Source organism: Pogoniulus pusillus, chromosome 11 (assembly GCF_015220805.1).
Source record: "Pogoniulus pusillus isolate bPogPus1 chromosome 11, bPogPus1.pri, whole genome shotgun sequence".
Taxonomy (NCBI): Eukaryota; Metazoa; Chordata; class Aves; order Piciformes; family Lybiidae; genus Pogoniulus; species Pogoniulus pusillus.
Window position 1 is genome coordinate 4926682 of NC_087274.1, and position 14697 is coordinate 4941378.

Below are 14697 nucleotides of genomic sequence, written 5' to 3' on the forward strand. Positions count from 1 at the left end.
TGGAATGGGCTGCCCAGGGAGGTGATGGAGTTACTGTCCCTGGAGGTGTTGAAGCAAAGCCTGGATGAGGCACTTAGTGCCATGGACTGGTTGATTGGATAGGACTGGGTGCTAAGTTAGATCTTGGAGGTCTCTTCCAACCTGGTGGATTCTACGATGATTTCCCTTCAGCCACTAGTGAGCTTCCACAACTTCCACTAAGAGGTCTTGGAAAGATTTGGAAGGTTTAGAGTAGTCTTTTGACCTTAGGAGATGCCAGATTGCAAGCAAACCCACAAAGTTATAAACATGTTCTGTGGAAGTTTCTTAGCATGAGCTCTGTTTGCTTGGAGGAACAAGCCAAACAAGGTCCCTCTCTCAAACAGATACACAACACTACTGCATGGCAGCTGCACTCGGAGCTTGTGTGCTTAACCTGCAACCTCTTCACCTGATGAAGGCTCTTTGGTGATGCCAGGTGGATGAGACAGGAATGGACAAGAACTGTAGAAGGGACATACAGACACACTGCCAAGGAACAAGAGCCAGAACAAGAGGAAGTGTTCTCAAGTTGAAGCAAGGAAGGTTTAAGTTGTACATGAAGAAAAAAATCTCCTCTGAGAGGGTTGTCAAGCCCTGAAAGAGGCTGCCCAGGGAAGTAGCTGAATTATCATCCCTGAAGTATTTAAAAGACATCTAGGTGTGGTTCTGAGGGACGTGGTTTAGCAGAAGACTTGGCAGTGTTAGCTTAATGGTCGAGTTCAATGAATCATAGAATCATAGAATCAACCAGGTTGGAAGAGACCTCCAAGATCATCCACTCCAACCTAGCACCCAGCCCTAGCCAAGCAACCAGACCATGGCACTAAGTGCCTCATCCAGGTTTTGCTTCAACACCTGCAGGGACAGTGTCTCCACCACCTCCCTGGGCAGCCCATTCCAATGCCAATCACTCTCTCTGACAACAATTTCCTCCTGACATCCAGCCTAGACCTCCCCTGCCACAACTTGAGACTGTGTCCCCTTGTTTTGTTGCTGGTTGTCTGGGAGAAGAGACCAACCCCACCTGGCTACAGCCTCCCTACAGGTAGTTGTAGACAGCAGTGAGATTATCTGACCCTCCTCTTCTGCAGGCTGCACACCTCCAGCTCCCTCAGCCTTCTCTCATGGGCTTGTGTTCTTTTGCAGCCTAAGTGATTCTATGTTTCTACAATCTCTATTGCACAGCTGAGCAATGAAAAAGCAAACAAGCCCCAGAGAAGCCAAACAAAAGTAGTAACACTGTGTCCTCACAGCAGAAAGTGCATTCTAACCTAGCCCTTGCATTGACCTAACCCTTAAGTCATCCCTAATGAAATCAATAAAAGTCCTACCAGTCTAAAACTAAGAGTTCAGCTGCATTCTGGGCTGTTCCAGGAGCTGGGAACTGAAATGACACAAGTCCCCCCCACTCCCCCAGAGCACTGCACATGCTCCTTGGGTCTACAGAAAGCCAAACAGACTGGGTTGAAGCTCAGCAGCTTCTTCCCAGCTGCCAAGAGGCAGCGGCTGGCATCTCCTTATGCCTCAGCTGGAAGTTGCTTACCCTGTTCCCGTCTTCTCCACAAGCAAAAATGTTAACAACAAAGAGGAAACACAAACCACTTCACGTTGGACTCCTGCACCATGGTTATAGCCACATCTTGGTTATTTTTCTCTTGGAAAGCAGCACTATTGTTCTGGGTCAGGATTAGTTTATGTCAAAGGGAATATAATAAGAGATTATTATATCATTTATTTTTCCAGCTTTGCCTACCACCACTCATTAAGGCAGCTGGCATTTCCTCCCCCATCACCATGTATCATTTAGTGCATATTTTCTGTGAAGTTGGTTTTCAGATGTGGGGCATAATATATTTCCCTTTCTCCCTTGTTTCTTCCACACTGTGCAGGAGGTCTGGCTTCAGCTGCTGCCTGACTTAAAGCATTACAGTGAGACAGCTCCACTCGATTCAGGAAAGAGCTGATACCTTTCAGGGTATCAGAAGTGATTGTGTAGGAAGGAAAAATTGCCTCTAAGGGTTTTTTCAGCTCTTCAGCCTTTGCTGGTTTTGAGTTGGGGACTTGCACTCGGGAAGTTGGTGTCTCCGTGGTGGCCCTAAGAGCCCCATTTAGGGAAGCATCTGACAGTAAATTCATTTCCAAACAGACAAGAAGAAGCATGACAGAAATTAATTGAGAATGAGACAAGGAGCAGTCAGTCTCAATCTGGGCTGAAAATCGTGGATTGGTGTTTTTATGAGACTTACAGTCACAACTCAGGAGCTACTTCAAGAGCTTAAAGCTTTTCCTGAGGCCACTTTCTCTGGCTGAAGAGATGATGGGAGAATCTGGTACATCAGGCAAAGCCAGCATGAAGCTGAATAATTCTGTTGCAGGCTGATGTAGCTCTCTAGAACGCACAAATTTTTTGAAGCTGTGATGTTGCCACCTGTCAGTCGATCATTCACTTCATTCCCCATGACACAAAGTTGCCTGGAACCACCGAAAATGCCCAAGCTTTTCCTGCCCAGGTGTGACCCTCCAGTCCTGCATCTTTCTATGCCTGGTGCAAACCCCCTCTCGGATGCTCTCAGCTGAGTAGAAAGAACAGCAGAGCTGTTCCGGGCACTCGCCATCACCTCACCTGCACTCAGAGCTGCAGCCTCTGTGCCACAGCACAGCCTGAGACCCGCAGGACAGCTCCAGCCCTGCAGAATCCGTTCCAGTCCTGTGGAATCAGCTCCAGCCCTGCATCATTTCATGCCTTGAGTATTGTGTTCAGTTTTAGGCACTGCAATACAGGACAGATGCGGAGGTGCTGGAGCAGGTAACAAAGCTGTGAAGGGCCTGGAGAGTAAATCTTATGAGGAGTGACTGAGGGAGCTGGGGATGGTTAGTTTGAAGAAGAGGAGGCTGAGGGGAGACCTCATTGCTGTCTGCAGCTACCCTAAAGGACATTGTGGAGAGGCTGCTGCTGGGCTCTTCTCACAGGGAATTGGAGAGAGAACAAGGGGAAATGGCCTCAAGCTGAAGCTGGGGAGGTTTAGATTGGCCATTAGGAAAAAGTTTTTTTCCTGAGCAGTGTTCATATAGTCATAGATTCAAGCAGGTTGGAAGAGACCTCCAAGATCATCCAGTTCAACCTAGCACCCAGCCTTGTCCAATCAACCAGACCATGGCACCAAGTGTCCCATCCAGGCTTTTCTTCAACACCTCCAGGGATGGCAACTCCACCACCTCCCTGGGCAGCCCATAACAATGGACATTAGGAAAAAGATTGGACATTAGGAAAAAATTGGACATTAGGAAGTAGATTTTCACAGAGAGGATGGTCAGGGACTGGAATGGGCTGCCCAGGGAGGTGGTGGAGTCACCCACCCTGGTTATGTTTTAGGGTGGTTTGGATGTGATGCTTAGGGCTATGGTTTAAGGTGACTCTTGCAGAGTAGGGCTCTAGGTTGGACTTGGTGATCCTGAGGAGATTTGCCAACCTGCATGTTGCTGTGATTCTGTGACCATGCCTCCTTTACCACAGCACAGTCCCAGCCCCGCAGTACGGCCTCGTTCCCGCAGCATAGCCCCAGTCCCGCAGCACAGTCTGGGACCCTCGGAATAGCCCCAGCCTCGCGGCACAGCCCCAGCCCCGCGGCACAACCCCAGCCCCGCGGCACAGCCCCAGCCCCGCAGCACAGCTCCGGCCCCTGCCCCGCTCCCGCAGCAGGACCCGTCGGGGCCGCGCCGCAGCGGGCACTTTGGCGCCACCTCGTGGCCACAAACGGAGATGCCGCTCCACGTCTCCCCCCGCTTCGCCCCAGCCCTTGACCCGCTCTCCACGGAGCTGGCCCTGCCCTAGCCCTAAGGGGCTGCCCGGGACCATCCGCGCCGTAAATCCAAACTGACTCCTTCTGTTCTGTTCTGTGTCTGTTTCAAATCCTCCTTCAGGGGCAGCCCTGCGGCGTGGCACGGCCACAGGGACTCGAGAGGCACAGGGGGCTGCCCCCAGCGAGGGATTCCCCATCCGCTTGTAAATGTCTATGTTACGGTGACATAAGTGGGCAACCTGCGGTCAGCACATTCGTGGCACTGCCTGACTATCACAGGCAAACCGGGACCAGAGGTTAGAGCTTCCTCTACCTTCCTCCCCAGGCTCAGTAGGATAACCCAAACTCAGAAAGAAAACGGTTTTGGTGTAGAAGCTGATTTGACACATGCTTTGTCCAGCTGATTTATTCCATATCATTCCTCTTTATATATAGAAGCAAAAGCTGAGAGGTTGCTTGATTTGCCAGCTTAGGTGTATATATAGCTAGTCAAAACTGGCTACGCTCCACTAGGAACTTTTCAAATAGGGCAATGATCTATTTGTGGCCAAAGATGCTGACTTCAAGAGGTATCAGTGACAAGAAGCAAAAAGCTGCTTGCTTGTTTGGCCCAGCAAACGTTTGTGCGTGTAGAAGAGCAACACTAACGCTGATTGTGTAAAACTACAACAGAGAAGGGCTCCAAAAGAGAAATGCCTTAATAATTATCTCATATGCAGTGCCATGTCCACTTCTGAATGCACATTTTTCCATTGAGCAGCTTCGTGCGTTCTCTCACGCATGGGAGTAGCTCCAGTTAAACATCTGCTGAACCGTCTATAGCATCATCCCTCCTTCACATCCTTTCTTCAGCCTCTCTCCTTCGCAGCAGCGCCTGTAGGAAGCTCCACAAGTGTCAGGCAGCTGGTCTGCCGCGACTACTGGGCATTGGATCTGTTCCTCGTGTTTCCCCATCTTTGATCACGGGGTGTCTCTGCAGCTTGTCTGACGGGGGAGGGACTATTTTTGGTCTGGTGTTCATTCGGCACGATCCCCGCTCGCTTCAGGTGCCAAAATAAGCTGATGGCCTTTATGTGACCGCTGTACGAAACGGCAGCAGGGAGGAGGCTGAACCAAAGCCTCCCCAGTCCCAGGGCTCTGCGCTGTGGCTTGGTGAAATGTCAGTACTGGCTGGCTCTAGCCCAAATTTGGACTGGTGGATGTTTCGTTGTGATAGCTGTGCCCTAAGTGGAGCTTGAAAAATTGGAGTGATGCATGATGTTTAGCCTGGAGAAGAGGAGGCTTAGGGCAGAGCTCATTGCTGTCTGCAACTACCTGAAGGGAGGCTGTAGCCAGGTGGGATTGGGCTCTTCTCCCAGACAACCAGCAACAGAAGAAGGGGACGTAGCCACAAGTTGTGGCAGGGGAGGTCTAGGCTGGATGTTAGGAGGAAGTTGTTGTCAGAGAGAGTGATTGGCATTGGAATGGGCTGCCCAGGGAGCTTGTGGAGTTGCCATCCCTGGAGGTGTTCAAGAAAAGCCTGGATGAGGCACTTAGTGCCATGGTTTGGTTGACTGGCTAGGGCTGGGTGCTAAGTTGGCCTGGATGATCTTGGAGATCTCTTCCAACCCACTTGATTCTATGATTCCATGAATGGGTAGGTCTCTTTGCAGATCTCCAAGTAGAAATCAAAAAAGACCCTGGTGAGTGTGCCCAAGGGGAAATCTTTCTTGGCCCACCCAGCTCAAGGGCCTTACTCATGTGAAATAAATGTGACCCCACCAGTATCAATGGGATGGTCTCCAAAGTGACCCGTGGTAGGATGTGAGTTGGGAAACCAAATCTGGCAAGTACTTTACTGCAGTTCTTGGAATAATTCACTGTCTATACTGACTAAACCCTCTTCAGTGATCACTTTTTCCACAGGCATATAATCCACCTTCCTTTTATAACTCATTTTAATTGTGAGGGTCCAGCAGAGTGTCACTCCTGAGATGATAACCACTCAGTCAGAGAGAGGGCTTCACCTTACTGGGTCTTCTTTCTCTTTCCTCCCATTTTCTTCTTCTTGGAGATATAGCCAATCTTGGAGATACAGCCCAATAAAGCCATCAAAGATTGTTCTTCAATCATGCAAAGCATCAGCCCTGCCCACTCTTACACACCAGAGGCTTTTTCCAAACACCTTCTAGGCAAAACCTGTGGCTGATGGTACAGAAGACCTTGTGGCCTTCCAGTGTCTGAAAGGAGCCTACAAAAAAGCTGGGGAGGGACTTTTTTAGGCTATCAGGGAGTGACAGGATTGGATATGGGTAGGTTCAGGCTGGACATGAGGAGGAAGTTGTTGAGCATGAGAGTGGTGAGAGGCTGGAATGGGTTGTCCAGGGAGGTGGTTGAGGCCCCATGGCTGGAGGTGTTTAAGGCCAGGCTGGCTGAGGCTGTGTGCAGCCTGCTCTAGGGTAGGGTGTCCCTGGGCATGTCAGGGGGGTTGGAACTGGCTGCTCCTTGTGGTCCCTTCCAACCCTGACTGATTCTATGATTCTATATGATTCTAAGACCAAAGCCCACAGACCTCCTCTGACATGGTCTGTGCCAAAGGTGTGGACGGATGGTTTAGAATCATAGAATCACAGAATCAACCAGGTTGGAAGAGACCATCAAGATCATCCAGTCCAACCTATCACTATTTGGTAAACCTAAGGCTGGCATTGGCAGCCCTTAGGAGGTTAGGTGAGAAGCTCTAGCTGGGGAAATCACAGCATGTGAGTGCATGACTGCACATGTGGACGTGGGACTGAAATAGCTTCCATCACTTTCCTTACGCTAGCCTTGAGAAAAGGGGATGGTGCCTGCCAATTCCGTCTCACACTGCACCCCTCTGAAATATGTGCACTTTCACCAGCTGCATATCTGACCCAGGGTGATTGCTGCAGTGCTAATTTTACCTGAGATGATGAAAGCCCTGGAACAGCCTCACCACATAAAGCGAGGAGATCCATGCAGCTGGTCCAACCTGCTGGGTCCTTTTTATGAGCAAAGTCAGTCATGATTTTTGACTCCTGGATTTGCTCTCTGGGGAAGCTTCTTCTTACAAGAGCTAGCTGAAATACAACTGAGGCTAGAGAGGAGTGGGGTCAAGGATACTTGTGTGCTGGAAAACAAAAGCACTGCATACTGACTGTTGCCTTGTAGTAAATTACCTGACACAGATTAAATTACTCAACCAGATCTGCTTCTTTTCTTCTCTCTCCTGTGAGAGAAGCCACTTCCAGACACCAAAAGCGCAAAGATGCTTGGAAGTTTTCTGTTTCTTTCTGGACCTTCCAAAAAGACTCAAAGTCAATTGACATTTCCAATGAAGATCCAGAACAGACACTTTTTCCATCCAAATCAGTTCAGCTTGAAGAAATTACAGTGAGGTACGGTCAGAGGAAAAGCAATTTGCCAGAACTTGAAGAGTGTGAATAATGCAAAGCAAACAGCTCTCTGCAGCACTCTCCTGGGCTTTCGAGTATGCTCCCCTCAGCTGTGCACCCATCCTGACTTCACCTAGAGGTTCTGGTGCCAGCATCACAGGTGGTGACCAGGGAAAGGCAACCTGCTTGAGGATTTCTACTTTCTTTTTATTTGGGTTTGTTTGCTTTTAACAAAAGACCCAGAAATGATTGGCAGTGGTGGCTCTTGAGCCGGAGCACTGGAGTCACCCAGACATGAAGGATGAACTAAGCCAGCCCTGTTGTGCTCTGCTCTGATCTGTTCTGCAGAGGGTTTTTTTATGTCACCTTTGCTATCAGGCAGCACAAGCACCTTCCAGTACTGCAACAAGCGACACAACGAGCCTCTGGTCATTCTCTTTAGCTCTTTGTCTCTCACTCTTTACCCTTTGCCACTGACTGTCTCTACGTGTGATCTCTGGCCTTTGTCACAGCAAGATAGTCAGAACCTGGATGCTGAATGCTGCCTCTGCCCCAGCTTGTTACCCATAGCCTTAGTAGGCTTTTGGCTCCCAAGTCTAGTCTGTGCTTAGATTTAAGTGTATGTACCAAAAAGGATGCTCTGGACAAAGGTTTTCTGGTCTGAAGACTCCGAGGAGGGATGTGGAGTTCTTGTAACCAGCCTGTCTTCTCCACAAGCTGTGGACCAGCAAACTGCTTTGTGCCAACAACCAGCTGCAGGAAACACAAGCCTATGTCAACCCCATCTGCAGACAGGAAAGGGACCAGCAGCAAGCCCTGCACTTTCCCAGGCAACCTTCTCTCTGCAGCACCCTCTGATTGTGTGAAGAGCAATCACAGTCCTGGGAAACCAACGTGGTCTTGGGACATATGATGCTGCCTTCAGATCGTGATGTCACCACATCTCACAGTCACCCTGGGCTGCAGCAACTTCAACGTTTTTCAGACTTCCATACTGATTTTTTAATACTTGGTGGGAAATGGCCCCTTTCCCCTCCAGCCTCTGTCACAAGGTTGCTTAATAAGGTTTGGGCAGAGGATCAAAGCCAACTTTTGAAGTATTAGGGAGATTACAAAGAAACCCACAGCTCCTGCTTTCTGAGCCACAACATTTCCTCATGCTAAACAAGAGAGAGCATCCTTCTGTGGCCATCCTTTCCCTCTGTTTATGCATTTGCATCCGAATCAGGCCAAAACAGAGCCCAGGACATGCAGTCTGGCCTCAGTTTTAATGCAGGATGCCCAAGGCTGGCTGAGGAATCCTGCCCCTGTGCAGCTGTGCAAATGAAAGGCAAAATTTAGCCTGGGGGCACAAAATGGCACCAGAAGCAAAAAAAAAAAGCAGCATGAGGCTGTGGTAGCAGAAGAAAGGAAGCTGTGGCATTTACTTGCTGAAGATTATTTCCTCTCTGACGACAGATATTTTGAATGGCAGAGGTGTCTTCGTGCATGAGTCTTGGAGGGCTGGTCCAAATAATCAGTCAAAAACAATATCAGGAAGTTTAACCAGGTTTGGTTTTACTCATCTGTTCAATTTTAGTTTTGGGAGGAGGTGGGGGGGTGTGGAAATTAGGAAGGTGCCAGCTAATTTGATTTGTGTAGCTCCTTCTGAGCCACACAGGAATTACGAGCAGGGCTGGACTGCCATTCTGTGCCAGCGAGCTACTCCTCTGATTGCCTGGGCAACGTCTCTCCTGGCTGGCTTCTCCTCTCCAGCTTGGCTTCCTGGCTGGGGAAGTGCAGGCGTGGGGGGAGAGATGCTCTGATGGCTATTAAAGGTCTCAAAACTCTTCAAGAGAAGATGGGGCTGCTCAAGAAGCAGCTCAAGGACTCTCTTTGGTGCACCTGCAGGCCCAGTACAGGAATTGCTGTGTTCACTCATTGTTGACAGCACTTTGAAAGCAGCAGCAGCACGAACACATATACAATTACTAGGTCTCCTATCAGGCCATCAGGATGGAAGTTCTCTTTTGATATAAATGGGCACAGTGCTGGCCCCTCAGGAAACTTGAGCTTGTTTTCTACCTTGGTTTTTTTTTTTCCTTCCACAATGGCCAATGATCTAATTCTCTGTTTTTAGCAAAGTTTATTTGTTTTCCAGGAGAGAAAATAAACACTGATATTGTCATTTATGTTGTGGCTGTGGACTCCAGGCAAATTCTTAGGTTCTGGTACAAACCGATAGAAAACACCAAGGACATTTGCAACCAAAACAAGAAACCAAAATAGAAAGTGTGAGAAAGTAGAGAGCAGGGGGTAGCACACATCAGATGTTTCTGAGTTGACAAATGCAGCTTCCACTGAGGCGGACACCCTGATAGGTAATAAAGTGCAGTGGTAGCGAATGAACATCAGCAGAAACGCACTGTGCACATTGCGACGCAGGAAAGCCAAGCAGAGGTTCTCTGAGTCACTTCTGGGTATAGTGTTCTGCTGCTGGAAGCAGATTTCATCATGCACCCACATATTTCACATCATTTCTCTCTCAGGAACTACCAACATCACCTGAGAAAGGGAAGCTGCCCTACTTGAATCCCTTTGCTGAAGCAAGCTGTGTAGTACTGATGTGTCAAACCCTGCACCACAGATGTGTGTTTGCCTTAATTTTGCTCAGGAAAAGATGAAAGGCTTCTAGCTCTTTCTGCTGCAACTGATTTTTTTGCTCTTCTTGTCATTCCCTTTCCCACTGGAAATCTTCCACATTTTCATCTCTGGTGGCACACATGTGGAGACAGAGGTCAAAGCAGATCTCCGTTTCAGCCCTCCTCTTGCACAGCCGTGGTGATGCTAGAGAAACACAGGTCTGTAATCATCATCCCTGCCTCATGCTGCACAGGACACCAGAGGGTAGGTCACCCCACGGCTGTTTTTGCTGACCAGAATGCTGTTGTGCCAGGAAGGCTGGTGCAGGAGCAAAGCAGCAGAGCAGAAACTCACCTCTATCTCTCCCCACTCTCACACCTGGGCTAACAATCACCTAGAAGGAGCAGCTCATCTAATTGTGCTAAACCCCAAGGAAGGAGGTTGAAGTTTGATTCCTGCCTGCAGCAGCAGGACTCAGCCACTGTCTCCGAGCACGCTGGGCTGCAGGTGAGTTTGAAAGTTGGCTGAGCCCCACGTGGGCTTTTCAGCAAGTAGGGGACTTGACTAGTGACAGCCCAGGGTAGGGTCCTCACTGAAAGTCCTCTGAGTATCTCTTCAGAGCCCTCTTGCTTACACATGACATTTACATAACCAAAAGTTTGCAAGCCAGAGAAATACAAAGAGATTCTTACCCTGTTCTGTTCAGCTGAGCGTGAGCCTATGCTGACTTTAGAAACCTGGCAGGCAGCGACACTAGCAACTGAAGCTGTAAGGAAGAGAACGAAAGTGTAGTCACAGGGTTTTGTGTGTGTAAGTTGCTGGCTCTTAACCCTTTTCCTTCCAGGAATTGTCAAGCTCTCTATGTCAGCTCCATGGGCACGTTCTCACCACTCTGGCAAGTTTTATTAACCATTAACTCCCTTTCCCTTGAGATACCTAAAGAATGAGGACAGTGAATGGTAGAATCATAGAATCAAACAGGCTGGAAGAGACCTTAGATCATTAGATAACTCTGAGAATAATGGGGAATCATAGAATCATAGAATGATAGAATCAAGCAGGTTGGAAGAAACCTCCAAGACCATCCAGTCCAACCTAGCACCCAGCCCTGGCCAAGCAACCAGACCATGGCACTAATTGCCCCAGCCAGGCTTTTCTTGAACACCTCCAGGGATGGCGACTCCACCACCTCCCTGGGCAGCCCATTCCAATGCCAATCACTCTCTCTGTGAAGAACTTCCTCCTAACATCCAGCCTATACTTCCCCCAGTACAACTTGAGACTGGGTCCCCTTCTTCTGTTGGTGGTTGCCTGGCAGAAGAGAGCAACCCCACCTGGCTACAACCTCCCTTTAGATAGTTGTAGACAGCAACGAGGTCACCCCTGAGCCTCCTCTTCTCATATTAACCTTATAAACATGTAACAGCTTGGTCAGTTCTATCACACTGATGTCCTCCTCACATTCCCCAGTGCCACCTTTGAGGACAAACTGCCACAACTGACAAGTTAAAACACAGACCATTGCCATGTCACAAACAGTGCTGGATGTCCCTTAAGATTATTGCATCTCTGGCAGATCATCCACAACCCTAACTTGTGAAAACAGATCATGAAATGGCAACACAACTGTCTTGCTGCAGCAAAATGCTTCTAGAAAACAAAGAGTGTGCAAGGTGTGGGTTGGGTAACAGATTAAAGCATCTGAATGACTTTAAGGCTTTAAGTCCCACATGTGTTGAGACTTGAAAAAGCTCACTTTTTACCAACAGGCATTTACCATATTTTGTTGTGGCTGAATATTTAGCTGCAAATTAAAGATCCTTTCAATTAGACATAGAACCATAGAATCAAGCAGTTTGGAAGAGTTCTCTAAGCACATCCAGTCCAACCTAGCACCCAGCCCTATCCAATCATAGAATCATAGAATCAACCAGGTTGGAAGAGACCTCCAAGCTCAGCCAATCCAACCTAGCACCCAGCCCTATCCAGTCAACTAGACCATGGCACTAAGTGCCTCATCCAGTCTTTTCTTGAACACCTCCAGCTTAATCTACAGAGAGTTGAGCCACGTGGAATACAGTGTTGGAAATAAGTTTTCTTTGGCAGCAGTTGTTGGGATGCTGTCGGCTTGCAGGTTATATCCAGTTACTGTTAGCTGGGGATCACTGTGTGCAATTCATTCTGTCAAGATTTCTTCACCTCCCTTCCCACATCCACCATCTGCAGCAGCAAAGACTGAGAGTCCACACTTAATTATTCTTTCTCAAAACAAAGTCGCTGGCTGGTGCTTTGACTTCAGAATAAGATGAAACGAGACACTCTGAATCTCAAGCAAAGGTTTTGGACACAAAGTATATGGGGAAGGAAGAGAGATAAAGGGGGGGCGGGGGGGGGGAAAGGGAATGGTGTGTGAGTTCCGCTATTCTTAGGGAGGGACTTTTTAGGCTCCCAGGGAGTGACAGGACTGGGGGGAATGGAGCAAAGCTGGAGGTGGGGAGAGTCAGGCTGGAGGTGAGGAGGAAGTTGTTGAGAATGAGAGTTGTGAGAGGCTGGAATGGGTTTCCCAAGGAGGTGGTTGAGGCCCCATGGCTGGAGGTGTTTAGTGCCAGGATGGATGAGGCTCTGGCCAGGCGGACGTAGGGTAGGGTGTCCCTGCTCATGGCAGGGAGGTTGGAACTAGATGATCCTTGTGGTCTCTTCCAAACCTGACTGATTTTGTGATACATAAATTCAATTTCCTATGTCATATTTCACCCCTGCTGTGAACAAACATGCATCCAACATATCTGTGCCACTGCTTTGACATCTGTATAGCCTATTTGCTTGCAAAGTACAAAATCTCTTTCTTTGCTCTCTAAAGTCTTATCAAATGTGTAACCTTCCCTCTGTGCAATTTTGATTGGCCTTAGTCATTCCTTCTATTACTGAAGAGGGCTTCATTTGTCCTTGGAGATGCCAGCATCAGACCCATAAAGATCTAGTTAATGCCTGAACCCCTGAGAAGGGGGGAAACCACCTTTTCCTGGTGAATATTTTCCAGTTGACTTCATGGTGAGAGAAGAAAGGCTGACTTATGTCAGTTTACATGCGTGGAAATGGTGAGACCAAAAAAACAAGCCCAATGCTTTATTCATGGCATTTCTTCTCCTCTTGTGGAAACCGACTGCTTTGATTCTACCAGACCATGTTTTCTTTTGCAAGTACAATACAATTAAGCTATTTTCAGCTGGCAATAAAATCCTTGAGAACCAAAGCAGATTTGGCCACTTTAAGAGATGAAGACTAATGCAATCTGATAATTAGGTCATTTCACCGCCAAGACAGAAAAAGCAATTTAATAACATCTCCCATGCAGTAAGGCAGGGGCTAAAGCCACTGGTCCCAGCTGGCAAGGGCTTTGCCTGCAATACAACTCTTAAATTTGCTTCCACAGGGAATCTGCAGATCTCTGCAAGACCGAGGGACAGGGTGGCTGTGATGGGCAAAGGTGAGAATGATGCCAGAAAACAGAAAATGAAGGGAGAAGAAGGTTCTCCTTTCACCAACAGGGCCTGGCTGAAATCTGCCTAAGCAAAGCACGCTGCTTTGGTGCTGGATCCTTTTCTTACACCTCCTACACCGGCATGAAATACAAATGTTCTGACTTCCCAGAGCTCTTTGTATCCCTTGATACCATTTCTTCTGCAGAGAGCAGATCTTGTCTTGAAACTCCTCAGCCCGTAGCTGTTTCACAGAGCTCTTGTAATACTTCCATCCAGAGGCTCTGCAGTGAGACTACATCAAATTAGAAACCCAGTCATTGAGAGAAGGAAAACAAACCCTTGCTCACTCTCGAGGGTTAAGTTTTCATCTGTCTCTCACACTCTTTGTCCTGGTTTGTTGCAACAGGAAAGAAACTTTGCTTGTAACTCCCAACTTCCCCGTTTGCAGGGTATGGAAGTGTTTCTGCTGAAGTCCGTGCAGACGAGAAGTGATTTTGTTACAGTTCTCATTATCTCTAGAATAGATTAGAATCAATATTTCATTCTAAGAAGAGCTTTCTGAGCAGAGCTGCTCTGACTTCACGAAAGCTGCGAAACAGTGGTGATGTCTGTGCTCTACCCTTCCTCAGCATGAAGTGCTAAACGGCCTGGCCTGCGAGTCTGCACTGCTGTGAATAATCCTTACTCATAGTGGCAGATCTGGGATCTCTGGGTCTACTAAGTCTGCAGCCTTCATCAGTCAGTTTGCGTGAGTAAAGGCTGAGTAAGAGCCTGCAGGATCGCTCTGTGGTCTGTAACGTCGTGCGGCTATTGCGCAGAGCTGTGTGGAAGCCAGCCCCGGCCACTTGCCTGTGTTCTCAGCAGAACATCTCTCAGTAGCAGCGGATCATGATGCTACTTTACCTCACTTGCATCCAGATGAGCAGAGGCTCCTTCAAGGCGGGTCAGTTTGTTGCTGTTTGAGCTGTTCATAGAAGCATACACATGCTCATTTATTTTCCTGCTATAGGTACATGAACTGAGTAGGATTTGTGCCCATGGCTTTCAAACCCTGTGGATTTAACCATCTCCACCTTCCTGAATGAACACAACAGTTGCAGTCGTTCCCTCTTGCGGATACTTTTTTTCCCCAGGTTTTGCCATTCATAACAAACTTCCCTGCGCTGTAGCACTTTTTCTTCTACTTAAAAAGGAACACAATCACCCAAGAATAACTCATAAACAGTAGCATTGCCCAACATGGCAGATTGCTCAAGAGACACAGGCACTTGTCTTTTCTTCCCCTCTCCCCACCATGCAATTTTTGCTTGCCTGCACACAGAAATCCAAAGGCTCCTAAACCAGGGTGCTTTTGGCCATTGTATTCGTTGCTGCAGT